A 27,925-nucleotide genomic window follows, 5' to 3' on the forward strand; every position below is an offset into this window, starting at 1 on the left:
CCCCCCGCATCCTTTCCCTCCCACAAACTCCCTCCCAGCCCCTGCACCCCAGACCTCCTCCCCCACCCAAACTCCCTCCCAGAGCCTTGGGCAGGTGTGGGGGTGGCATTTTGTGGGGGGACAGAGTTTGGGCAGGGGCAGGTTCTGGGCACCACCAAAATTTCTACAAACCTGTCACCCATGATCCTGAGGTCCCTTCCAACCCTGATATTCTATAATTTTATGATTCTATGTGGGACTCCACAGTCCAGCCACCCTATACCTTGAAAGCAATGCTTCGGATGACCTTCCGAGCTGCCCAGTTGCTTAAACATGCTCTCTATGTTCAGCCTAGCTGTAAGCACTCAGACTTCTAGTTCAATGCCTTTGGGACAACATGATAAGAAAGCAAGGAACACCGGCTTAGCCAAGGAATTCCTTAACCACAGGCACTTTACTCTTTAAAAAGCAGTGAAGAGTTACAAGTCTTTGCAAAATAACAAAAGTCATGAGCTGCACCCTCTGCCAGTATGATCTCTGCCTTCTATGCATCTGGGGTCTTCTCTGTGTTTCAGGCTAGGCAGAGTCCCTCCTGCCTCTTTCTATCCAGCCTGGTCTTCTTGCATGTGGTGACAGACAGTCCCTGTATGCACAGCAAAGCCTCTCTCTTAAATACAGTCTCTCTCTCTGTAACAGGGTGCTGGCTTAAGAGGCACTGAACCAGCCCCTGTTAATTAGCTCAGAGTAGCTCCCATCAAGGGGAACGGGCTGGAGCTGGCAGGGTGTGGCTCATTAAAGGAGCCTGAAAGCAATCACCTGTGAACCTGCTGAGAGGAAGGCCTATAAAGCTAGCAGGAAGAACGTAGGAGTGGAGGAACAGGAAAGTGAGGGCCTGTTGCTTCCAGCTGCTGTAAGAGTAAGCTGGTCCCTAAGGGGCTACCTGACTGGTATTGAATTGTATATAGCTGTATATATGTGGTGGTGGGAAAATACTGGGAAATAAAAGGGCACTAGTGATGTGTGAAAGAGTGGTCTCCAGCAAACTTGTACCATGAGCAACAAAGTGCTCGTCTACACTCTCCCTTTATCCATGTGTTCAGGCTGAGAACCTGCAGATCCATCAGCCACACTGGTGTCCCAGTGTAAAAAAAATCTATTGTTTCATAGGGTTGGGCCAGCAGCTGAAAGACAATCCTAGTGTATGGCTCCAGGTTGCTCTTTGATGGTAGGATGGGGTATGTACCCCACACACACAATGTATTACAGTTTGTGGTTGCAACTCAGAAAATGTTGCACAAAACCCCCAGAAGACTATGTCCATGATAATCAGGATTTCATTGGGGACAGCAGCAAAGGAAAGAAGGTACTAGTGTGCAAGTGCTGTAGAGTTATGTTGTTACCCCCAGGGGAGTAAGGCAATGCTTCAGAGAGAAAATACTCTAGAAATGGTAGGGGGAAAGATAGAAAAGGAAAGCCCCTTTTCTCAGAAGAGCAGACTCTGCTCCCTTCTGTGTCTGCCACCGGTGGATTTAGCCTACAATAGCGGTGTCCCTCCCTCCCTGTGTGATGTAATAAAAATGAAGACAAGACAAGGTAATATGGTGCAAACAAAGGTAAGTGTATTAAGGGTAAAGGTACAGAAAAATGGGGGGAAGAAACACAAACTTAACCATACAGTGATTCAGTGACTGGCTTTAGGAGCTTGAAGCTCAGCCCCACAAAATTTCCCTTGGCATTCAGAAAAACAATAAATGAAACCCCAATACAGAAACCTTTCCTATGATTTAGGCGCAGTGGACACAGCGTACAGGTGCAAAGCCCAGGACCTTCTACTTTCTGGCTGAGTTAGAGCCTTCGAGGAGGACGACTGGGGAGTCCCAATGACTGTTGGATTTCGCCGCAGGCGTGGAGACCCTCTGGGATGATGGACACCAGGAAAGCAGGACCCTCCACAGGTAAAATGGATTCAGTTCACTGTGGCAGGGATAGTGATGACAGGCTTCTCCTTTCTCAACCTCACTGTAGGATAGATGGTACTCTTCTCTCTAGCTCTGGAGCGTTAGGAAGACCTGACCGTGCACACGCTGCTGCTGGAATGGACAGCCCTGTGCAGGCTCTGAACAAGACCTTATATAATCTCTAAGGCAGGAAAAGCTAGTTCAGTCCGGTTCGAGCCAGAGAACTCCAGTGTCTAAGTTGCAAAGAGTCCTGTGGCACAGGACTCTTTGCTGCTTTTACAGATCCAGACTAACACGGCTACTCCTCTGATACTTGAGTGTCTAAGTTGTAAATAAGTTTGCTTACAAAGATGGAGTACAAGAGTTATAGTTCATATACTCCATACTAAATTCTATTGAAGCCAGTGATTAACATTACTTCAAAATACATTATTAAAATACCTAATTGAACATATTAAACAACGCTAACATTTTTTTATACCTAACAAAGTATTACCTTATTTTTATGGTAAATATGTGTTTGGGGCGGGGGGGAAATGTAGGCCTTGTGCCAGGGAGAGGTACATGAAATGCACTGACCTCTAAACCAGGGGTTCAATAACAAGGATACAAAGCTTAAACTAAGATATGTCATTTTTATAGATATAATAAATATTGAAGTAGATCCCACATTCTTCTCTAAATAGGAAGTATCAGAAAAAAAATCTTCTAACTACAGTGTATATATAAAGCAAAAACCCTGATTTTTGGACATCTGCATAGAACTCAAAAATTGCTTAAAAAATAACCCCTGAAAAATGAAAATAACCTGTGAAAAACAGAGGCCCTAATTATACTTTTAGTTTTGGGATTTATCGGTGGATTCCAGCAAAGAGTCCCACAAGTCCTGTTCCTGAAAGAAGCATAAATTTAGGAAGGCTATGGGAGGTGCCTTCTGACACAGGCTATAGTAGAAAGAAGTCCAGAGAAGTAACAGCGAAGGGTCTGAAGCAAAAGACCTTAGCTACTGGTTAAAGGATCCCTGGACTGGAACCCAGTGTAATGGGAGGGATTGGGTTCCTACCAGCCACTGGGATGTCCATACCACATGACCCTCAGAAAGAGGTAAGGACAACTGAGAGCTCTGAGAGGAGAGTGTGAGACCATGTGGCCCAGAACTGAGGCTAAACACCTTCGTAAGGACATAAGACTGTTGTTTGTTGGACTTTCTCTGAACCTGGAAGAGGTGGGGCTAAAATGTGACCTGGCCAGAGGGCTGAGTCATAAGAAGTGGCAGACCACTGCAAGGCCAGGGGATGCTAGAGAGGAGAGAGCTGCTATGCCTCACCTAGACACAAGGGGATGAGACAGCGGTGAGTCCACCCTTCTACAGATGGCTTCTCTGTGATAGTCTTTCAGGAAGCATGCTTGACATCTAGCTGGCAGAGTAATCTCTGGAATACACTGTAATAACCTTGCCTTGTTTGTTGGCAAGGTTAGACATGTGTTTAGCACATAATATAAAATGGAGGTCCTAATACAAAATGGAGTTCAAAAATTTAATACAGCCATATCTTACTCTGTCACAGAGAGCTCCAAAGGAATTGTGTTTCTGAGGCACAATGCCTTCCTGGAGTTCCCCCAGGGCACTGTAGCTACATGCTGCTTCATACTCAGAGGTTTACCTAAAGGTAAAATCTAGCCCAAAATAAAAATTCTAGGAGACCTCCCAGAAAATAAATACCAATATTGATGTTCACCATGACAATAAATTCCCTAACAGTAGTAATGGCTAGATCATATTATGTTCAGTTGTTCACTTCAGAGCACATACAAAAGTACAAATGCTTTCTGAAACTTATCTACAACTTTCATTAGGCAATCTCCCAAATTCAGTTTTTCATGGTGCAGCATTGTTTTTGCTGCATCAGGAAATAGTGCAAGAATGGCCTTTCGCACATTGTTTAGTTACTTTGCCTGGCCTTAGCAATGCATTACCCTTCCATTCCTCCCACAATAAGTACCTTCCTCTGAAGCATCTAACTGCTGTTTGGAGACAGAATACTGAGATAGATGGATCATCCAGTATTTCATTTAGTCTTGTCTATACCATGTGCTCTGGGAAAAGTGGGGAGGGGATCTCATACTAAAACTGTCTAATTATTCAATATTATACAAGAGGGACAGGAATTTACCCTGATCTCAGCTGGCAATCCCCTCTTTACAGGTTTTCTCATTCTTATAGCTCTGGGGAAAAAAACTTGCTCCTTTGAACAAGTTAAAAAACAAAGTAAAGTAAATATGGCTTCTCTCTTTCCACAATATACATCATGAAAATAGATGCAATCTTTGGGATTTATGTAGACAAATTTGGCAGCTTGTTAATATTTTCTTGGACTGTGAAATGTAATTTGAATTTAGGACTCACTAAGAACAATGTCTTTTTTTTTAATGTTATTTTAGAAAGTCAGACATTTTAAAAGTTTTTACTGGACAGTTTCTTGTACGTGGTTTCTTACTTACAATGACTGCCATTTAAAAGGAAAATTGTGCAGAGATAAATTTCTCACTATGAAATTACATTGTAGGAAGATAAAAATATTGAGACCTACAAAGTCAATAATTTGGTAAGATAAACATTTTCTTTAAAACCTTGTTGTAGAGCCTAAGGGCTACCTCCAGCAAATTAATCTGCATGGAGCTTTATGAATTGGGCTATCCTTCAGAGTGTGTGTGTGTGTGTGTGTGTGTGTTTGCCCATTCCTGCCAAATTGGAAATGAATGATAACCAGAATGTCTAATGATTACTGAGGTGTGAAGAGTTTTTACTGAACGTGTTAAACAATCAGTGTTTGAAACTAGGGTCTCAAAATCCCTCTCCACTTTGTCATAGCATGGCATATTAAACTTTGTTAGACATACGTTCACTCTTTTACAGATCCCTCTGGGAAATATTACTGCATAATACATATTTTGTAATATATTACAAAACATACATTATTGTAGCATACAAAGAGCTACTAGCTAAGAAAATAAGATGCCTAAAATTCTGTTAACAAGTACAACATATGCCTCTGAATTCATTCAGAGATACAGTACATACAACTGACAGCTGCTTAAAATTCAGAGAGAGGTTCTAAAAACAAAACAAAACATAGGCACAGTCATTTGGTTATTACCTTCACATTTTTTTTCCTCTGAAATATATAACATATTTCTGTGAATCGAAAAATAATCATCAAATGGCATTTCCCAGAATCATTTGGTCTTTTGCTGTGTTGGCTAAGAAACAGAGCTCTGTTGAAAAACTATTTGAATGGTACAGTACATAAGTTCTCATCGGAGAAAGGGGAGTAGGGAATGAGTAAAAACTGCATAGCTGAGAAATCCATAATGTCTGCATTGTGAGGAGCAAAGTCCTGTTTTTCCTTTCACCAAAAAAAAAAAAAAAAAAATTAGAACTGAACCTCTTGATTTTGGGCATTTTTTGAATCCACCTTATTGATGAATAGCAGCAATTAAAACTGATTACTAGACAGGGTATATGACTAAACATTAAATGGCAGCATGTAATTTTAGAGGAGCCCATGAAGATAAAGTATTTTTTTTTAAACCTCTGGATGGGAAATCCAATTACCTTTTCTTCAGTTAGTGGAGGATGGACCAAATTCATTCTTAGTTAAGGCAACGGAGTTACACTGAGTTGTGCTAGGGAGGAATTTGGCCCAAAATAATTATACACCTCTACCTCGATATAACACTGTCCTCGGGAGCCAAAAAATCTTACCGCATTATAGGTGTAACCGCGTTATATTGAACTTGCTTTGATCCACCAGCCTGCACAGCCCCGTCCCCCCCGGAGCACTGCTTTATCGCGTTATATCCAAATTTGTGTTATATCGGGTGGCGTTATATCGAGGTAGTGGTGTATATAGTCATTTACTGTAAATGGGAAGTTTGGGAAGGAGACATAATGGTTACCAAGAAAGAATGCAATGATTTTTTTGTTTCTGGTCATTTTTGGAAGATGTATACATCTTTATTGAAAAACAAATTAAAATGTTGATATTCCTACAGTAGATTTTGCTTGGTTAAAAGAAATCTATTTATAAAGTGAAGTTGCATGTGTGAGTAAAGGTTTTAGACAAAATTTTGTTCAGAGGGGCTTTGCATATCCTATTAATAGCAAACAGGGTATATAGGGCAATCCTATGGGGTTATGATAGAGACCCACCCTTCCACTTATCTCCGGTAAGTGACATTGATAGGAAAATGATCACAAACGTTAATTTGTGTATATTTCCTGAGTAGTGCTCAAAGTTTTCCTCCAATTCTTGCGTCTCACAGTATCGGGTCATTTTATATACCCTCTTGTACTGATCAAAAGCAATCAGAAGTTGTTGTTTTCACAGAAAGTCAGTGGAGATCACACAAAATGAGAGCGTAGAAAATTAATGACATTCATAAGTTTTTATTTTGGATTTTAACCATATTTTTGTTGAGTGCAAATTGGATCTTGTCCAATATTTTAGGTTACTTGATTTCACTAACCAAGCATGTGCTTGGGAAGGAATTTTCCTCCAGGGCAGACTGGCAGAGACCCTGGAGGTTTTTCGCCTTCCTCTGCAGTGTGGGGCACGGGTCACTTGCTGGAAGATTCTCTGCATCTTGAAGTCTTTAAACTATGATTTGAGGACTTCAATGGCTCAGACACAGGTTTGTTACAGGAGTGGGTGGGTGAGATTCTGTGGCCTGCGTTGTGCAGGAGGTCAGATTAGATTATCATTATGGTTCCTTCTGACCTTAAAGTCTAAGATTCTATGCCAAGAAACTTAATTCTTCCTGTGGCCAGTTGCCCCATGGAGCTGGAACACATGATGAGAGGATTAAGTGTAAAAGAGGTGTCAGGTTTATGATGGTGGAGGCTAAGGAATAGTGAAGCCTTGCTTTGCCACACCACTTCCCTCCCCTATTCTCGCCTGCCATGTCCAATCCCTGCCCAAGTATCCTTCCTCCCTTTGCCTTTGCCAGGTAGAGGTGGTTCCAACACAGGCGCAATGAAAGCCGCCTCCAGATTTACACTGACAGATTCCCCCTACACAGGGAAAATTCTCCAGTTCAAATCTCCAGCTGCTCTAAATCCAGGTGAAACAAAGTGAACTCGGCAAACCAGAGAATCCAGCTACTAGTCTCTATTTTCTGTTAAATATATCATAGTTTGGGCTGTAATGCAGATTAGAGCTTTCCAGTATGCTTGGAAGAGTAGGATGTCTTTTTCTTCACCACTGCTCACTCACAAAATCGCAGAAACAAAAGATGTAAAGACCTGTTAGTCATCTAGTGTATGCTCTCGCTAATACAAGTTTGTATGCCAATGAAGTGTCTACATTGTCCAGTCCATATTTGACTGCATTAGACACAATCATCTGTCTCTACACATCCTCTGATCTATTTGAGCTAAATTTTAGCACAGGAACATCTTACTGAAGTTCATTCATTAGACCTTGAACTCTAAACTCTTTTTGTGTTAACTAGGTGTTACTCTGAGCCTTATAACCATAGAGGAACTCTACTATATAGAGTCATAGAATCTCAGGGTTGGAAGGGACCTCAGGAGGTCATCTAGTCCAACCCACTGCTCAAAGCAGGACCAAACCCAACTAAATCATCCCAGCCAGGGCTTTGTCAAGCCTGACCTTAAAAACCTCTAAGAAAGGAGATTCCACTACCTCCGTAGGTAACCCATTCCAGTTCTTCACCACCCTACTAGTGAAAAAGTTTTTCCTAATATCCAACCTAAACCTCCCCCTCTGCAACTTGAGACCATTACTCCTTGTTCTGTCATCTTCTACCACTGAGAACAGTCTAGATCCATCCTCTTTGGAACCCCCTTTCAGGTAGTTGAAAGCAGCTATCAAATCCCCCCTCATTCTTCTCTTCTGCAGACTAAACAATCCCAGTTCCCTCAGCCTCTCCTCATAAGTCATGTGCTCCAGCCCCCTAATCATTTTTGTTGCCCTCCGCTGGACTCTCTCCAATTTATCCACATCCTTCTTGTAGTGTGGGGCCCAAAACTGGACACAGTACTCCAAATGAGGCCTCACCAGTGCTGAGTAGAGGGGAATGATCACATCCCGCGATCTGCTGGAAATGCCCCTACTTATACAACCCAAAATGCCATTAGCCTTCTTGGCAACAAGGGCACACTGTTGACTCATATTCAGCTTTTCGTCCACCGTAACCCCTAGGTCCTTTTCTGCAGAACTGCTGCCCAGCCATTCGGTCCCTAGTCTGTAACAGTGCATGGGATTCTTCCGTCCTAAGTGCAGGACTCTGCACTTGTCCTTGTTGAACCTCATCATATTTCTTTTGGCCCAATCCTCTAATTTGTCTAGGTCCCTGTGTATCCTATCCCTACCCTCCAGCGTATCAACCACTCCTCCCAGTTTAGTGTCATCTGCAAACTTGCTAAGGGTGCAGTCCACACCATCCTCCAGATCATTAATGAAGATATTGAATAAAACTGGCCCCAGCACCGACCCTTGGGGCACTCCACTTGATACCGGCTGCCAACTAGACATGGAACCATTGATCACTACCCGTTGAGCCCGACCATCTAGCCAGTTTTCTATCCACCTTACTGTCCATTCATCCAGCCCATACTTCTTTAACTTGCTGGCAAGAATACTGTGGGAGACTGTATCAAAAGCTTTGCTAAAGTCCAGAAATAGCACATCCACTGCTTTCCCCTCATCCACAGAGCTGGTTATCTCATCATAGAAGGCAATTAGGTTAGTCAGGCATGACTTGCCCTTGGTGAATCCATGCTGACTGTTCCTGATCACTTTCCCCTCCTTTAAGTGGTTCAGGAGTGAATCCTTGAGGACCTGTTCCATGATTTTTCCAGGGACTGAGGTGAGACTGACTGGCCTGTAGTTCCCTGGATCTTCCTTCTTCCCTTTTTTAAAGATGGGCACTACATTAACTTTTTTTCAGTCATCCGGGACCTCCCCCGATCGCCATGATTTTTCAAAGATAATGGCCAATGGCTCTGCAATCTCATCGGCCAACTCCTTTAGCACCCTCGGATGCAGCGCATCCGGCCCCATGGACTTGTGCTCGTCCAGCTTTCCTAAATAGTCCCAAACTACTACTTTCTCCACAGAGAGCTGGTCACCTCCCCATATCGTGCTGCAGAGTGCAGCTGTCTGGGATCTGACCTTGTCTGTGAAGACAGAGGCAAAAAAAGCATTGAGTACACTAGCTTTCTCCACATCCTCCATCACTAGGTTCCCTCCCTCATTCAGCAAGGGGCCCACACTTTCCTTGACTTTCTTCCTGTTGCTAACATACCTAAAGAAACCCTTCTTGTTACTCCTAACATCTCCGGCTAGCTGCAACTCCAAGTGTGATTTGGCCTTCCTAATTTCACACCTGCATGCCTGAGCAATACTTTTATACTCCTCCCTGGTTATTTGTCCAATCTTCCACTTCTTGTAAGCTGTTTTTTTGTGTTTACAGATGACATATAAGATGACAATACTTTTAATGGACTAAAAAGACCAGTTGAAGATGCCATTAATAAGTTATAAAGCAAGGATCCTAATTTTTTTTCTTTTCAAGAGCTTCCCACCCAAAGATTATATTGTTGTCAATGATAGAGCAGAAAGCTGTATGGTAGGCTTCTTCCTTTTATCTGCCTGCTTGCCTGCCTATCTCTCTATTTTCTAGACTGAATTTTCCTCAGAATAGGTTTCCCAGTTCAGGAACTAGCCCAGGCTAACCAGAACTTCTAAACACTCTATAAATGTATGGGTTTATACTGTCCTATGCCATTCTATATCTTACACTAATTATAATTAGAGTGAGGCATAAATGGACAAAACTGGAAAATGTAAATGATTAGTCTTAGAAAACAGCAAACTTCAAAGGTTAATGAAAATATCATACTGTGCTTGTTATATATATTTAGTACTGTAAATGGTTACGATTATAAATTTATGAAAAATAAAAATACATTAACCAGCATTCATGAACTATATGTAGTTGTTTGTTTTAAATAAGTGCTCATTTTATACTGAATATTAGGAATATTACTAATTCTGAGGTCTAGTAACCTCTGTAAACATCTCCTAAGAGGAGCTATGGAAGCCATGGTTCCTGAGTTTCTTAAACCAAGACTGAACGAAGCCCTCAAGAAAAAAAAAACTGCAGTGAATATTCTCCATTGGCAAAAGGATGGATAAGATAAAGGTCTATTCCATCATAGAATCATTAGGGTTGGAAGGGACCTCAAGAGATCATCTAGTCCAACCCCCTGCTCAAAGCAGGACCAATCCCCAAATGGCCCTCTCAAGGATTGAACTCACAACTCTGGGTTTAGCAGGCCAATGCTCAAACCACTGAGCTACCCCTCCCAAACTTTAACTACTATGATTCTACTATTCTGTATAATATCCAAGTGAGTTATATATGTCATGATATATGTCACTGAAGGACATTCTATAGGAAAGGTAGCTCTCAGCAGGAAAGTGAATGCAGTTCCCCTCCTGACATAGGGTTCTCTGAAAGTCAGCTGTTAGATCCTAGGATGGCTGACAACCTCCTTTCTGCATAGGCAGAAGCAGGTATTGATCTGGGGAGCATCATCTTGGCCACTCTAAGGTAAATCCCATTGGACAAAGGATAGGGCTCTGAAGGAAAAGTTTGTTTCTTGTTTTTCTTAGTTAGCTCATCCACTCTCAAATTTGTATAGAAGATATTTCAATCCACACAATCTGGTGGGCAGAATTCATGAATTCAGGTAAATACTTGCGCAGACAGCAATACTAACAGAGCATGGGAATTTGTTTTGAGGTTCAGTAGCTCAGTAGTTTCTCTGGAGCTCTGTACTGGCAGAAAAGGAAGATGCTAACTACTCTAGCAACTTGCGCTGTAATCTTTAGACTGATGAATGCTGTGAGTGTGTATAGTAATCAAAATGCATGAAAGATGATAGAATATTTTCCCAAATATGCTGAAGGATGTAGAAATAGAAAACATTTATCTCCAAGTTGTATGCATCCCAGTTTATGGAGCCCTTCATCCTGCCAGCCTTTGACTGCCTTCCAATAAAATCAATGAGAAAATTAAGTCTACACATTCAACTATCAGCTATTTTCTAAGAAATTAACTTCAATGCTTAGATTTGCTTCTAATAGCCCACAAAGAGTAGGTGTAAAGAGAATTATTGGGGTAAAGAATGCTGTAACTCAAACTTCATCCTAAATATTATTGATATGCTACATTCTACAAAACATTCATGGCCACTGTGGGGGAAAAATAAGGGGCATCTCGTTGAAATACGATTTACTGGAAAATAAAATTTTGATTTAAAAAAAAACCCTTCCAGAGTCTGTAGGGGTTGTTCTGTTTTCCCCAATTTATAACTAGACAGTGCTTCATAACAGCTTTGTCTGGTATTTTGCTCTTTCATTGTCATTTAATGCCCTATGGAGCCTTGAGTGGTGCATCAGGGTGAAACAGCCAGCTTAAGAACTGCCTGCCTGTCATGTGATTCAGCAGTGGTTTAAAAGAAGGGGTATGCTCTTTTTCCAGCGTGGAGACTCAAGGAGATAACTTTCAGGCAAGGGCCTGAAAAAGGCATAGGTATGGCCCTATTCTTTCCTGGGTAGGTGAGGGAATCCATCAGCTTACAAGTAGCTATGACTTCACTTCTAGCTTTTAACTTCTCCAGACCATTAATAGATCTGAAAGGGAACTGAACTGATGACCAAATAGAGTAGCTCCAAGGTTATGTCACATGCTGCTAGGAAATTCATCTTGTACAGCAAGTCTGACTTCCTTCAGAAAAATATTCTAACTGCGTACTATATAGAGATTGCATGCTATTGGACTTGCACATTATGCCTTAGGGACTTCAACAGGTTACATCACTTTTTAACCAAAATGTATTTACTCTTTTCCACATTTGTACTTTGTACTTCAAAGACAGCTTTGCCCTGCTGAGGTGATTCTATCCACTTTCCTTTCTGGCTTGGCTTGTGCAAATTCATCAGTCCTTAAGAAGGATGTGAAACACAGAACACAGATTTATGCTCCTTTTTCTTTAAGAAAATAACTTTCTAGATAGAAATTCTGCTCGCAGCACATTTCATTCAAATATCCAAACATAGAGATAATGGCTGGTACTGTACATCATGCATTTTGTTCACTTTACTTGCATCTAAACCAGTGCTGACATTGTGGATGTCATAATTCATGCAAGTAACTTCTCAAGGGAATATACATTGTACAGGCAATGCTGATGCCATTACATCTTTCTCAGAACAGTTTATTTCCTAATGATGTGAAAAATATGCTCTCTGCTCAGTTAAGAACATGCCCCAGTTAGTAATTTAGACTGAAGTGAAGAACAGGATGGAGCTCCTAGAGGATAATTAATAGACGTCCCAGTTACTATCTCTCCTAGGTTCACCTAAGGCTGGTCAAAACATTTTGTAGAAACTTTCTTTTTGAGGGAAATTGGGTTTTCCACTAGGCAAAAATATTCATGGAAAGTGTTTAATATCCTTGAAAATATTCAGTCTTTCATCAGAAAACCAAAAACACCAGGCCAAAAAATTTTCAGTTCTCAGTTTGCCAAAAACTGAGAAATTTTTGTTTTTTTCCAATGAAAAGTTGAAATTTTCATGGGGGCGGGGGGGAATTCCAGTCAGTTCTAGGCTCACCCACCCTCTCGTCTTCCTTTCTGATTAGTGATCTCTTCAGTGTGAATGATGTAGTTACCTAGAACTCTTGTGAGACAACAGCAATCCTATAAAGTCTGAGTTCCATGAACCTTAACAAATTCCTTCAGTCTAACAAACTTTGAAATAAAAAATATGACTGAAACTTCAGTAAATGATCTCATACAGTTCCATATGTTTTCTCTAATTTGGTGATTATCAGGATATTTGAGTTATTTATAAATAATAATTTACTCAATTTAAAATCATTTTGTTCCTTTAACTGATTCATTCACAATCTAGTTTTTACAGTGGCAACTCACTGTAGTGACAGTTCTGGTATAACAAAATTAGGTTATGGCACAATGATCAGATAAAGCAGGAGGAAAGATGGGTGAATTTATAAGAAAAGAGTTTCAGTGTGCACACAGATCCCTTGGTAATCAGCAGTAATGGGAAAGAAAATCCAGAATGTAAACAAACATACACTACAAACAGATTCAGATAAAATATATTTTATATTGTAAAGTTTGCAATGAAGTGTCTGTGGTCTTTTAAAGGCAAGAAGAATAACTGTTGCCAAACCTTAATTTAAGTTGGTTTAAGTGCTTTTGACTTATTTCTAAAATTATTTTTCAAAACAGATTTTGCATATTGTATGTTCAACAGATTTATCCCAATATTTTTACAAATACAGTGGTCACTGTTAATGTCAACATCTTTCTGGGATGCCTTAATTTTCCATCCATATGTAAAATAAAAAGTAGATTTCCATTTATTTTACATATTAATAGGCCTGGCTTGAAAACAGTAGTTCCATTTTGGGAACATTTTTGAGGTTTTGAAATTTTGTTTTGTACTAATGCCGAACAAAAACTAGAGCTTTAGATTTTTTTTATTTTATTGTTTTTTTTGTTTTGTTGTTTGTGAAACAAAGACCCAACAGAGAGCAGTTCAGAGCAAAGACTTGATTCTGGGTATCTCACATCCCAGATGAATTCCCTAAACCCCTCCCTCTCTCTCTCTCCCCCTCCCATCCTCCCTTGTTTTGGTGGTTTTGGTTCTGTCAAATTGACATATTTTGATAAACATTTTGTCAAAAAAAATTCCTGACCAGCTTTATCTATTTACAGTGATCACAGAGTCTGTGCATATCTTCCAAATGATGTATAATCATTGGTCCTTTTAGGGGCATAGATAAGTAAGGAGTGGTGTGAAACTTAAGCCTGGTCTACACTAGAAAAGTAGGTTGGTTAACTCTGATGATCAGAGGTGTGAAAAATCCACATCCTTGAGCAGTGTAGTTAAGTTGACCAAAGTCCATGTGTAGACAGTCCTAGATTGACAGCAGTCTATCGACCTGTCTACCGCCCCTCGTGAAGGAATACTTATGCCATCTGGAAAATCCCTCCAGTTGGCATAGGTAGTCTCTATTCTGAAGCACTAGAGCTGTAGTGTTTTAAATGTAGACAAGCCCTAACCCATTAAGGACATAAGATCTGAAAGTTGCACACATTGCAATGGGATCATGCCTTTCATCTATTTAAACACAGTATTTAAACCTTCCTTTCCTTTTTTACCTAAAACCCCTAAATACTTTGGAATATCTGATATGTTATCTGTGAAACATGATGATTTCAGGTAAGCTTTAGGAAGGTCAATCAGTACAGTACGTTTCTGGCCATGAGAGCTTGTAGTCTGCTTGTAGCTGGGGGAATCACTTTGCAGCTGTAGAATGGGCATTTCATTGCACAGCTTCTCTAGACTTGCTGGGGTTTGTTTACTTTAGATATGTGTATTATAAAAGCTATACACACCCTTTTTCCCCGTAAAACTTCCCCAGACTACCAAATGGCTACAATTATATTAAATCAAGCTGTCTTCAACATAAACAAGTACCAACAGAGGGAGATGAGCTATGGTATGTAAAGGAAAGATGGAGATTGAAAAGTCATTAACATTACTTGCTGCCATGTTGCTGGGTGTCGAAGAGCATTAGCAAATGGAGTTTATTTTCAGTGTTTAAACATTTTATTGTTCAGAAGAGAGCCAGAAAATATTTCCCTAAAGATGTCAAGGGATAGCAGGATGGTCATTAATACCAGTGCTCAAAGCAGGAAGAAAAGTCAAAGTCAGGAATCCTTGTAATGTTGGAGTGCAAACATGATCTGAAGAGCAAAGCATTCTTCTGGAAATGCAGAAGGGAGTACTTTAGAAAAATCCCAGACAGGCTCTCAAGTTAACTCTTTTCTTCCTACCTTCACTGCCAAATTGCAGCTCTTTTTTACATCTTCTGAATGAGTTTGCATAATGAAAGATTACAGGAGCAACACTGGACAAAAATTTTCAAATATTGGTGTCTAAAGTTAGGCGCTAAACTGCATAATTAGGCACCTATGTGAATGACCTGATTTTCAGAGAGTCTGTGCACCTGCAGCTCTCAAATGTTTCATCGATCTCTTCTGAACAGTAAAGCATTAAAAAATATGGAGATTTAATTTTACATACTACTATGTTTGGGCATCTATGAACATCAGCCGCTGGAGTTTATTGTCAGTTTTTAAACATTGGGAAGAGTTTGTACATGCCACAAAGAGTTTTAAGTTTTTGTTGTGTCCCCCCAACAAAGCTACAAAGTATCCTCAGGGTCATTCAGACTGGCACAGTGCTCCCCTGTGTGGAATAAGGGCTGGTCCTTTGAGTATGCATTAATAGTTACTTCTTAGTGACAGAATCCCATGCACACTATGTTTGATACGTAAACCACAGTATGAAAGTTTTGAGGCATCATTAGTTCAAGACTGTCAATCTGATAATCCCAAAAATGTGTTTTCACCATAACTTGTCGCTTTGTCCTTTCTGGCAAACCCTGCAGTTCTGCAGGGGCCTGAAACTGATACAGTTCAGTCCCTTCTAAGGTCATAACAAAGCGTGGTGATTGGGTAGTCAGAGGAAGTTATTCAGGTTAATTTGCCTAGCTGAAGATCTTGGGTTTTAAGATTATAGCATCTGCTGCTTTGGAGTACTGACTGCTTTTATTATCATGGAGGTACTTCTGTTCTATACAGGTTCTTTTACTGCCCTCATTACCATAGTGTCTGAATGTCCTCCAGTTAAGTGATATGACTAAGATCTGTTACATGTGGCATATTCTTTCTCTCATCATATCCCCAGAGGGGGAATTGTGTGTGCAGTAAAATGGTTGGTTTACAATATGTACATGCTGCTATGTGTTAATATTAGAGAAGGCAGGTCGAAGAAGTGCACCTTACCTGTGGAGAGGAAGGTGGTGAGATTTGTGATGGGTCTTAGTTACTTTTTGAGTTCAATCCACCATGTGGGACCAGGCCCCCGCAAAAGTTCTGTCTCCTGCACAGATAAGCTTTACGGTTGTGGTAGAAATATGATTGAGATTGTGGATCTGCCATCCTTGACAATGTCTCATTAAAACAGTAACAATATACTGGATGTAAAGTGTACAGACATTATAACCAGTATTTAGTACACTGATCTAAACTGTTCTCTTATTCAGTCAAAAAGCTTTTCAGTCATTTTTAAAAAATGTTAGGGTCTGAAAGGACTACCACATTAACTAGCGGCTAAGTTTTATATCTAGTGAAGGTCCTGCAGAAGCCATTGGTTTACTAGATGCAATAGTCAACACCAAATGGCAGGATAAAATCATCAACGTAAAGGTTCTTCAAAGGGCAAATTTACCATGTGTGACAGCCCTGCTCAAGCAAAGATGACTGCTCTGGCTGGGCTATCTGAGTAGGTTGGAATTATGGATGCATACCCAAGCATATGCTATACGGGGAGCTATCAGAGGGAACAAGAACAGGACATCCCAGCTTCGCTATAAAGACACATGCAAGCAAGATATAAAGGAATTTGGAATTGATCCAGATCAATGGGAAATCTTGGCAAATGATCATAACAAGCGGCACCATCATCTCCATCAAGGTATCAAAGTCCATGACAGAAGCTGGCTCTTACAGTGTGAAGAGAAAAGAGCCCGTAGGAAGCAAGCAGCTCCCAACCAAGATACAAACATTTGCAATAATTGCCAAATATCATGCAAATCTCGGATTAGACTAGTCCGACACATGAGACATTGCAAATCATCTACATCATGGGCTGCAATTCCTACTGTCTATCGCAGACTAAAAGATGCCAACAATGTTGTTTAAACCACTTTATTTCATCTCCATTCAAAGTATAGGAAAAATCTGTGTGTGCCAAACTGAAAGGATTAAAAGTAGTAGAGAAGAAAAGAATTTCAAGCTGGGAGGGGATGCAAGTGGTTTGAAGGAGAGAGTTTTGAATTTTAATCATCTGGACAAACTGGAGAAATGCTATGAAGAAAATAAGATGAAAGGCAATAAGGACAAATGCAAAGTACTCCATTTAGGAAGGAACAATCAGTTGCACACCTACAAAACAGGAAATGAGTGCCTAGGAAGGAATACTGTGGAAAAGGATCTGGGGGTCATAGTGGATCACAAGCTAAATATGAGTCAACAGCGTAACTCTGTTGCAAAAAAAGCAAACATCAGTCTGGGTATTGTAAGCAAGACACAAGAAGTCATTCTTCTGCTCTACTCTGCGCTGACTAGGCCTCAGCTGGAGTATTGTTTCCAGTTCTGAGTGCCACATTTCAGGAAAGATGTGGACAAATTGGGGAAAGTCCAGAGAACAACAATAAAAATGATTAAAGGTCTAGAAAACATGGCCTATGAGGGAAGATTTGGAAAAAAAATAGGTTTGTTTAATCTGGAGAAAAGAAGACTGAGAGGGGACATAAGGTTTCAAGTACATAAAAGATTGTTACAAGAAGGAGGGGGGAAAAAACATTCTCCTTAACTTCTGAGGATGGGACAACAAGCAATGGGCTTAAATTGCAGCAAGGGTGGTTTAGTTTGGACATTAGGAAAAACTTCCGAACTGTCAGGGTGGTAAAGCACTGGAATAAATTGCCCAGGGAGGTTGTGGAATCTCCATCGCTGGAGATTTTTAAGAGCAGGTTAGACACATGTCAGGGATGTTCTAAATAATACTTAGTCCTGCCATGAGTGCAGGGGACTGGACTAGAACACCTCTCGAGGTCCCTTCCAGTCCTATGATTCTATGACTCTGTCCTAGCAAAGCATGACAAACAATGGGGAGAAAAATAAAATTGACAGTGCTAAGCAATTATTTTTATTTCATCACAATGAGCCTGCTTCTTCCACCCTTATGTTGAGTAGTACCTTACTCTGCAAATCACCCTGTTGATTTCAGTAGGGCTGAAGCACTACAGTGTGTGATTAAGAGTAGCAAAATCAGGCTCAATATAAGCATTCTTATGGAAATTAATAAATGCCTTAGGCTATTAAATCTGTTGTACAATTAAGTTGAAAAAGAATTAAATGGATACAACATTCATAGTAAAACAAGAAGAGTTGGCATCACTATTGCACACAAGGGATTATAAATGTGAGGGGAGGTAATGATGGTAAGAATGGAGGGATGGCACAATATTTTAGCCAGAAAGAACTGGGTAGGTTCCTAAATATGAGAAAAGAGAGGGATTTACAAGAACATATAAATAAATCTAAATTAAAATAAGATGTTTGCACTTCAGAGTGGAGCAAGGTAGACAGAGCAGAGCATCCACACGTTATTGTTCCCTCACTGCTCCATTTAGCTTTTCAGTTTTCAATGAATATTCCAACCTTTCCCCAGCTTCTCACCCCAGACCACCCTTTTTAAATTGGCAGCAGTGAGAAGTTAAGGGTGTGGTACAATTACTTATACCAACTCCCCACTGTAAGCATTGGCAGCTACACTAGGGAACCAAGTTTTGCCTTTCCTATGTTGGTGTCTCTGGAGGCATCCTTTAGGGGAATTTACACTGAGAGAAATCTGTCACAACTACAAGCCCGGGGGAAATGTTTAGGAAAGTCCTCTATTCTTCTTAGTATTCCAGTGTGATTATTAGGTTTGTGGCATTAACACCCAACACACATCTTCGGGGATATGTAAATTTGATAAATACAAATAACTTCAGTACAGTATGAAAATAACATACCATCACTGTATGGGACCAGTTTTGACAAGGGTCATTTCAATGAAAGATTTTAGGAAAATGGAACATGGAAGATATTTTTGTGCCTTATTTGCTAGGACATTGGGGCATTAGTAAATTAGTATGTTATGGTAACTCGTGTGTGTGTGTGTCACATACACACACACACACAACTGTATTTTGTAATATTTTTTTCTTCCTCCCTCTGATCCCATAAAAGTGAAAAATATTGACCTATAATTTAAAAAGTAAAAATAGATGGACAAAATAAATTCTAAAATAAAACTGGATACATTTTCATAAGAGATTAACAAGGCAGCCTGAGTCTAGAAAGGAAAAGAGGGAGTACTTGGTGGTGTGAATATATATTGTTAAAAAATTATATATAGAGATGGAAATAGCACTCTTTTTGCACTGAACCTTGCTAGTGTGTTTCTTTAAGGATCTTCCAGAAACACATGCAGTAATAATAATGATACATGCAAGTGATACATGACTCATATATAGCCTGTATACTGTGCAAAAAGCCTACTATTGTGTAGGCTACAGGGGCTAGATCCTTAGCTTGTGTAAATCAGTGTAGCTCCACTCAGGGAGCTGATTACACTAACTGAGGATCAGGTTTTCTAGACAAATATTGCCAGTTTGCGTTGCTCTTCATATTTGGGGGGTCACAGAGGACAATGCGATAGCATTTTACATCTTCAGATTTCAAAGCAAGAACTTAACATGCATCTATTTACTGGATACACAAACACTTCATGACTACTGAGAGGTCTGTGAAATAACTACTCCTCTGAGGAGTGTTAGAAACAAACAAAATGGAATGGTTGTTTAGTCAAGTAATTACTTACACCGACTGCCCCCTCCCAGGCACAAACATTGGTGATTCCAAGAGAGCACAATTTTACTGACCATCAAGTCATCAAATCCCAATCTATTTATTCAGATTTCTGCTGAGTTGGGAGATTCTTTCTTCTTGGTTGGGTAGGAGAGTTCCTGACATTTTTGCCAGTTTGGTTATATTTTGTATATATTTTACAATCTGAGTGTCTCTGTTAAAAAAAAAAATTAATGTATAACCCAAGCCCTCACAAGGGCTAATGTATAACCCAAGCCCTCACCCAGAAATGTTCTGCAAATTAGCAGTGGTTTTACAGTGTTAGATCTCAGTCAATTTAACAAATAAAAAGTAAGCAGTGGTGAAGTGAGTTGTCATCTTTCTAAACCAATATGGGATATTGAAGGCTGAGGGTCTGGTTGTAGTGAATGGGCTGTGCCAACATAGAAATGTGATTGACTGCTTTAGCTTGTACAATATTTGCAACAGGTAGTGGAACAGCTGGGGACGGGGGGTATATGTTTATTTTTTCAAATTTATGTTACATTAAACAAAAGAGCCTCCTTTCCAAACTCTGGGCTAACGTTTAACAATACTATTCATAAAATAAACACTCTGTAAATTAACCACAGATAACAGTACCTCAGCTGCAACATAAATACCTTGCTAAATTGGGCTATAAGTAACAATTGGATCACCATCCAGAAGAATGTTTAATCTACTGGCTTCTTGTTACATTTATTTGATTTCCTTATTAAGGGCTTGATTCTGTAAAACATACTACTAAGCAGAGTGCTTCCTACTGTGAGTAGTCCCACTGCTTTAGTACTGGGCCCAAATTGGCTTTTGGCTGATATTTCTCTCTGTTGGCTAGCTGACTCTCTTCTTATCCAGTGGATTAGTCTCCATCTGATTTAACAGATTGGTTTCTGGATGATGAATCTGTCTTCCTCACAGACCAATTAGCTATTGGTTCATCTGACTAGCTGAATTCTGCCTAGTCATGCTTTTGGTAGTGGAGAACCAGGAGAATATTGCATTTGTTCATTTAATTAAATGTTTCCTCCAAATTTGTTTTGTTTTTGTAAAGCATGGGTAGTTTATTGATATTCTGTTCACATTCTCAACATATATAACTCATGCCATGAACTCTTGACGTATTATTCATATATGCTTACAAATGGGGACAGACATATTGTTTTATAGTACAACACTGAGATTAATTTGTAATAGAGTTCCGTCACTTGATCTTGTCAGACTATTTTGCCAGATAATGTAAGTAATGCAGTTTGAAACCAGTTGGTTGTTGTTTTTTGAAGGCAGTTAAAAAATACGTACGGTTAAATTGGGTGTAAAATTGGTTTCAATTTCACCAGTGGAGATCATCCCAGCCTTTACTTAAAGAAATGAGTCTGTGCTCTGGATAGAGAATATCTCTTGCATTAGATGTGTTGTCTTATGCATAAAAAGTTTAATCAAGGTCCCTTCTGCCTACCCCGTTGGCTCTCCAGCTGGTAACTGAAGATCACATTGCACTTTTTCAGAAAGATTATGGAATAAATCCAGTGGCTTGGCCAACATTCCCTCTCTTACGAAAGCAAGTTATAATATCCAGGGTTATGCACAAGCTGTTAATGAGGTCATACAATAGAGTTTCTGTTTGCCTTCAACCTTTGCAGTAACCACAGTTAATTCAGTAGTTTTTATAAAGCACTTGGTGATAACTTGACTATGAATGGCACTGTGTAAAATCAAACTTTATTCAGACGAGAGAGATCCATGAGTTGCTATAAACATACATATATAATATGGAAAGCAAACTTCTTTTATATATAGTATCTGTTGCTTCTTTTATGGAGACCACCATGCTGAGTGATATGTATTCCATACATCCTATTAGCTTAGATTTGTATCCCAGTAGTTTCTGAATGTTCTATCCCAGCCAGCCACTGTTAACTAAGGACTTTGACTCTAGGTGAGAAATCATGAGAGACCGCCTGTGAGATGGCACCAGTGTTTGTGTTGCCAGGAAGAGTGCTAAAATAAGTGAGCTGATTATTGCTTATGGTATCATGGGCTACAGGCCAGTGGATCAAAAGAGGTAATATTTATTTCAGTTTCCAGAGCGGAGGTTGCCAACCATTTCAGCAATGTTCATTAAATACTATTTGGCAATAACTTCAAGGGGCAATTCCAGATGCCCTTCCTGATCGACCCTTCCTGTAAAGAATGGGGAGATGAAGTAGTCTTTCTGGGATTGTGAGTATTTTAGCTGTGTTTCATTCCTACCGGGCTAAACTAAGTGTGCCACAGGCAGGCTAATTGACAAGTATGGCAGTCATTGGATAGAGAAGGTGTGCATAAATCTAAGGATGGCAAATGCAATATAAGAGCTAAATATTACTGTGTAAGTAAAGGGGGGAACTGGACAGGGAAATAAGCAAACTCTGCATTTTATGTATTTATTTATTATTAGTTACTAAAGTGTATTTTGACATGAGAACTTAGTGTATCCAAGAAAGCTTTTGGCTACTTACTTTATTAAAAGAACACTTTTGTATTGGCACCTTTACATTAACTTCTGCTTCAACAGAGGTTGGTTTAATTGTGCTGACAGTATGTTTATGGTACCCTGTCAAAATGTACCTGATTTGGCACCATTTAACTCATTGACGGTTTTGTTATTGACTTCAATTGGAGCCACAGGCATGCACAAGAATTTAAATTTGGAGGAGCTCTGTGACCCTGCCACAGCCCCAGGTCCGGAGAAGCTCTATGACCCTGCTGATTATTGTGGGGGGCAGGGGGGGGCACACCCTTGTGCACGCCCTTGTTTGCAGCAGACTCACTTCTTAAATTAACAAAAGCAGGTCTGGGAGCACTTTTGAATGTAACTAGAGTTGGTTGGAAAACTTACTTTTAAATCATGCTTTGATGAAAAATAGAATGTTTCTCCCCTCCCTCCCTCTTCTCCCCCCCCCCCCCCCGCCCCCATTTTCCAAGCAGCTCTAGTTCTAATTGGTTTAAAAGGTAGCCGCAAAGAGCAGGTTGATTTAAGTTGCAGTTTAGAGGCCTTGGAAGTTTTTTTTTGTTTTTTTTTCCTAACTGAGAAATTAGGGCATAGGAGGCTAGTGTTATATAAGGGCTAGGTAGTAAGATCTACAGGCCTAAGTCAAACCTCACTGAAGTCAAAGTTAGTCTTTTCATGGACTGCAATGGGCTTTGAATCGGTCCCTAACTAATTTTTTTTTCCCCCTCCAAGCTACTGTCATTTTAGTAGGAAGCCACAAAAAACAGTGAGCTCAGTCAGGTGATATTGGTTTGGCTACACATGAACCTAAAATTCCAAGTGAATCTGAAGGAATGGAGCACATGTGAACAAAAAAAAAAGTAAGTTTAGGAAAATGCCAATTTTCATGCAGCCCTAAAATTAACTCCAATTTTAGCATTCTAGCCGAAGTACAATGTAGGTAAGAGGGGATAACACTAATAACATTTCAGGTGGCCTAGTTATTGGAAAAAGCCCTAACAAGTTCTCTCTAGTAGCCTATTACCAACTGTACTTATAACAGGCTGCTTATCTCATGACCTCATCATAAGCAACTCACAGTGCCAGGCTTCTGCAATAGAGAGAGAGAATTACTGTACAATTAAGTTGTCATACTCCAAGAGTGCTTCATGATGGCACAATCCTAATATTAAACATGTTGGCAAAATATTACTTTTTTTTTTTTTCTAATAGGGTTAGAGATTATATTCTTCTTAGTTTCAAACAAATATGATTTATCAATAAATACACTTCACTTCAATTACATTTATTTTGTTCATGTATGTTTTTTAAAAAGCAGAGTCAAGGGTTAACCAACCAGGGGACCGGTTGCCAAAGGGAGTCCAATAACCTTAAAGAAGTCAGTCTGAACAAAGATGTCTTGTATCATGCCCTAAAAGTAGCATAGTCTGATGATAGAATCCTCCTCCTCTCCTGCACATACACTGAACCTCCCTGACAGAACTTCCTCCACAGACCCCCAAATTCTTTCTTTCCCAAAATGCTTCTTTCTTAAATCCAAAAAAATGGGAAGATCTCCATCTGGAAGTCTTTCCAGTCCCCCAACCCAAGTGTAAAGTGTCCAGTCCCCTCTATCCCATTAAGACTCTTGTTTTCTAAACCATTCTTAAACTCTCTGCTCTTCTTCACAACCTCCTCTATCTTCTTGATAGCTGAGTCCTTGACTCCTCAATCCTTAAGGACTTTTAACTAAACTACTAAAACTAATTAAAAAAAAAATAAAAAATAAAAAAATGAATTGAGCAAAAATGCAATTTTATTTTTTTTTTTGCAATTTTATGATGTTTTTTTTTTTCACCTGAAGAATCTTGATAGACCTAAATCCCTCCTCTGACAGTCCTCAGTAGTGTCCTATAGTAGTATATTGTAGAGAGATCATAGATCAGATCAGTAGATCAAAAGAGATCATCTACTCACCAAAATCATCCAAGCAATCATCACATCAGGCCTTAAATCCTGCCAAGGCTAGGATTTGTCTCCCTTAAAACCCTACCACCCACCCCACCCCCCCCCCCCACCCTCCCCCCCCTCCAGTTTCCTAGTGAATAGTGTTCCCCTCCCTCCAACTCCCCCACTGAAACTCTTGTTCTGTCATTTTTGTTCTGTCATTTGCCATCAGCACCATCCCCTAGCTCCATCCTCTTTCATCATCCTCTCTGAATCCTCCTTCTCCCTCCTCCTTCATTCTTCTTCTCTTTCTCTTTCTGCAGACTTCTCACAGCTCTTCCTCTCCTCTCTCCTCTCCTCCTCCCCCTAATAATTTTTAAGGCCCTCCACTTTTTGTCCTCTCTGTCCACTTTGTCTGTAGTGTCTGTGTAGTGGGGACCAAAACTGCATGCTACTATACAGTGTACTACAGACCAGACCAGAACCAGGAAAAATCAATCCTTCGATCTGCTGGCCATGCTCTACTAATACAGCCCAATATGCCATTGACCTTCTTTGACCTTGGGGCACACAACTGACTGATCCTGCTGACTTCTTTCCCTCTGTCCAATTTCAACCCCTTCTATTTAAATCTAAAAAAAAGAAAAAAAAAAAAAAAAAAAAAAAAAGCTGCTGCTAAAAAAAAGTGTGTGTGTTGTGTGCTTTGAAGAGTAACAGTAAGTATTATATGTATGTACTTTTTACAGTTATGCTAGTTTTCTTTTTTTTCTTTTTTCTAATAGAACTATTTCTCATGGCACTGCTTCATATACTCAATTGAAGATTTGGTTACTATGAATATACTATAAGTATATTCCCAAGTCATTCTGGAGCAGTAGATATTTATGGGTTCTTCATAAGCTTAAAGGACAGGTATGTGAAAGAAGAGGCAGAAAGGAAGTAGCAGGAAATATGAATAGGGTCATGATCCCAATTGAGGCCTCTACTTACTACTGGAGTACAAATAACAATAGTTTGGGGAAAACCCTAATAAAATAATCTCTTCTTTGTTGACATACACCTATCTTTCTTCTTCCTCATTTTTATAGTGTCATTGATTGTTGTTCTCTAATCTAGATTCCTTGAGAACTGATACTTACTATGACACTACAGAGAAGATGTTAAAATGTTATGATCAGAGTCCTCCTGTATTACTCGCACAATACGAAATAAGCCTGTCTCATTATATACAAGAAGGTTGTGGTCAGCTAGTTATTTCTAAGATCTTGAAGTTACCTAATTAGATGAGTTTAGAAACCAATAAAATTCATTGACTGATTTGTACATATACATTCCTGTAATATTCAGTCACAGTCCACTTGCACCTGCCGATGGAAGGTACACTCTATATCAAATTTGACCCTCCTCTGCACTCTGTGGCAGAGACAACTGTCCTTCCCAAGTTCTTTTTCAGTTTCTTTAACTAGTTAATCCCAGCTGGTTCCTCTTTCTCTTGCAAAGACAGAGTGTCTTTCATTCCCGGAGACTGGCTGTATCTCGTAAATGAATAAATAAATCCCAATTTTCTCTATATTGTTATCCACATGACACTTGTTTCTCATGTAATTGTCATAATAACTAGTGGCTCTCTATATATGAAAACTGCTGACGGAGGGGGTGGGAGTGGAGCAATAATGAATGGATTTGTGCATGGCCGAACAAAATTATAATGGAGTTAATACACCAAGACATGTACATAGGACTGAAACTGGGGAAAGGATAAAGTGCTGACCTTCAATATACAAGAGAGATCCCTCACCTACTTTTAGAAAAGGAGGTACACAGGCTTTTAGGTGAAAAATAAGCTGACTGCTCTGTGGAACTATCACCTGAGACACCGTCATGAACATGGTTCTTGAACTTGGCAACATGTTTTCCAAAATCACAGCAGGGTACCTCCCCTAGCTAGAGTCTTCATGACAACCCGAGTGAATACTTTTCACTAGTTTACCCTCTCTGATAAGTTGTTTAAATACAACTATGATAACTTTTTGTCCATCCATAACTGTCAGTTCCATTTGTTATTGATATTAGTAATGATCTGCCATATCGCCTTTACTATCATAGCTGTTAGCCTGAAAAAGCAGGGGTCTTAGTCTAATCTCACAACAGTGTAGAGTTACTCTTTGGTATAGCTGAAATCAGAGAATCACACTCCTAATCTAATTCTGTTTTTATCTTCCTTTCTTTTATATGCGCCTCTGACTACATCTTTTTCCTCCAGAACTGTTGTATGCTTGATCTGTGGTCCTTTTATTTCTTAAGTTTTCCTTATTTACATAATTTGCTTTGTGCCAGACTCTTGGCCGTTCTTAGGTTTTTCCATATATACAGACAGACTTTTCAGAGTACTGGCTTGCAAGCTCCATAACGGAGAGTCTCTTTTATTAGCAGAATTACAGCATTGGTGAGACCAGGTGCCTTTCCTAGCTAACTTATTTGTGGTGGGATTTACAAGTGGATTCAGTTTCTGCCTTGGAGTGGGGAGGATGGGTTATAACTGTGTGAATAACTCCTTTTTAAGAACATTCTCTTTGGAATATTTAATATCCCTTTTTGCTTTCTGTAGTCTCTTAGCTTTATATTTTCAAGTGGCACTTGATGTCGTCTTTGTCTGCAGGATCATAACTAATAGCTGGTGCCTGTGAAAAGAGTAATTCAGTTCTGCTGCATAAATAGTGAAGTTTTTAATTAAAATTTGCCCTTTTAGGAGTGAGTGTTTTCACAATCATGCAACCACAATAGTATGGTCCCGTTCACTTTTTCTTTCCATAAGAATCCCTCGTTGAAGTTGATATGACTCATAAAGGGTGGCACAGAAGGTGCTTGAGTAAGGCTGAAATTATCCTTTTATTCCTAGCTAATTATTACATCCTAATTATATACATTTAGTGCTACACAGCAGGAAGAGAAAAAGAAGAAAACTGCTTAAATCATTTACCTTCTTTGAGGAGTGAACTGTTGTCAATGTTTCCCCCCTTCTCTGGGCCAACCTCAAAAAAGAGTACCTTGAAAAGGTTGTTACTATTCTTTGGGATTCAACTGCTGTCAGAGGAGCAGAAAAGGATCTCTTAAGTTATGCAAAGGGATAGTACAATATGAAATGCAAGGATTTATTTTGCTACTGCATTCTAAACTGAAACAGCATAACTTTGTAAATCTCTGAGATCAAATCGGATAGCTGGACTGTTTTCTGAATTCAGCTTCTCTAATCCCACTGTATCTTGCAATCAGCTAACTAAACTTAGTTGAATGGTGACCTCAGAAAACAAAACAAAAAATCATGACTATTTCCACTTATGTTTTAAAGTTTTTTTTCTTTTACCTACAAAAAATTTACTGTGCAATCATGTTCATGAATAATTTCCAGACAAAATAATGAGAACTTTTCCTGATTATAAAAAGTTAGTGAATCAAGGAAACAGAAACATTATCATGTGATCAACCAGTGCAAATAAATAGTGTTTACAAGCTACCAACTTGAAAACAAACCAGTCACTGAGGTGTGTGTACACCATCTATTCACTGAACAAGTGTGATTAATGAACTAACTCATTTATAACCATGCCTCATTTGTGGATAATTCATTAACAAGGAAAAAAGGTGAAATGTGCCAAGTGATTTATTAGCATAAAATAATTTGCTCAGCTCAAACTAATGTGTCACTGGTGTGCATCTTCCATCTATACAGTCACGAAAGATAACGGCAGGTAAATTAGGGATCTCCAACATTTAGAAACATCCATGTTTCTTTTCCTGCAGTCTCTCCCATCTCTACCCCTCACTTCACCTGAAAAAGAGAAAGTATAGGATCTGAAAGCATGGGAAGGTCACTCTTTCCTTTGATCCTGGTGGTTCTGGGAAATCCCAAACTAAAGA

At 39.6% G+C, this 27,925-nt stretch overlaps 1 protein-coding gene across 1 annotated transcript in view; it reads left to right on the forward strand.

Annotated features, from left to right (window-relative positions):
- Positions 1-864: 864 nt before the first annotated feature.
- Positions 865-27,925, forward strand: part of SULF1 (sulfatase 1) — a 287,776-nt gene continuing 260,715 nt past the window's right edge. The window contains exons 1-2 of the mRNA XM_039522855.1: positions 865-1,342; positions 1,768-1,934. The gene's annotated coding sequence lies outside the window, so the exon portion shown is untranslated. The remainder of the gene's footprint in view (positions 1,343-1,767; positions 1,935-27,925) is intronic.

The sequence above is a fragment of the Mauremys reevesii genome, linkage group 2, assembly GCF_016161935.1.
Source record: "Mauremys reevesii isolate NIE-2019 linkage group 2, ASM1616193v1, whole genome shotgun sequence".
Lineage (NCBI taxonomy): Eukaryota > Metazoa > Chordata > Testudines > Geoemydidae > Mauremys > Mauremys reevesii.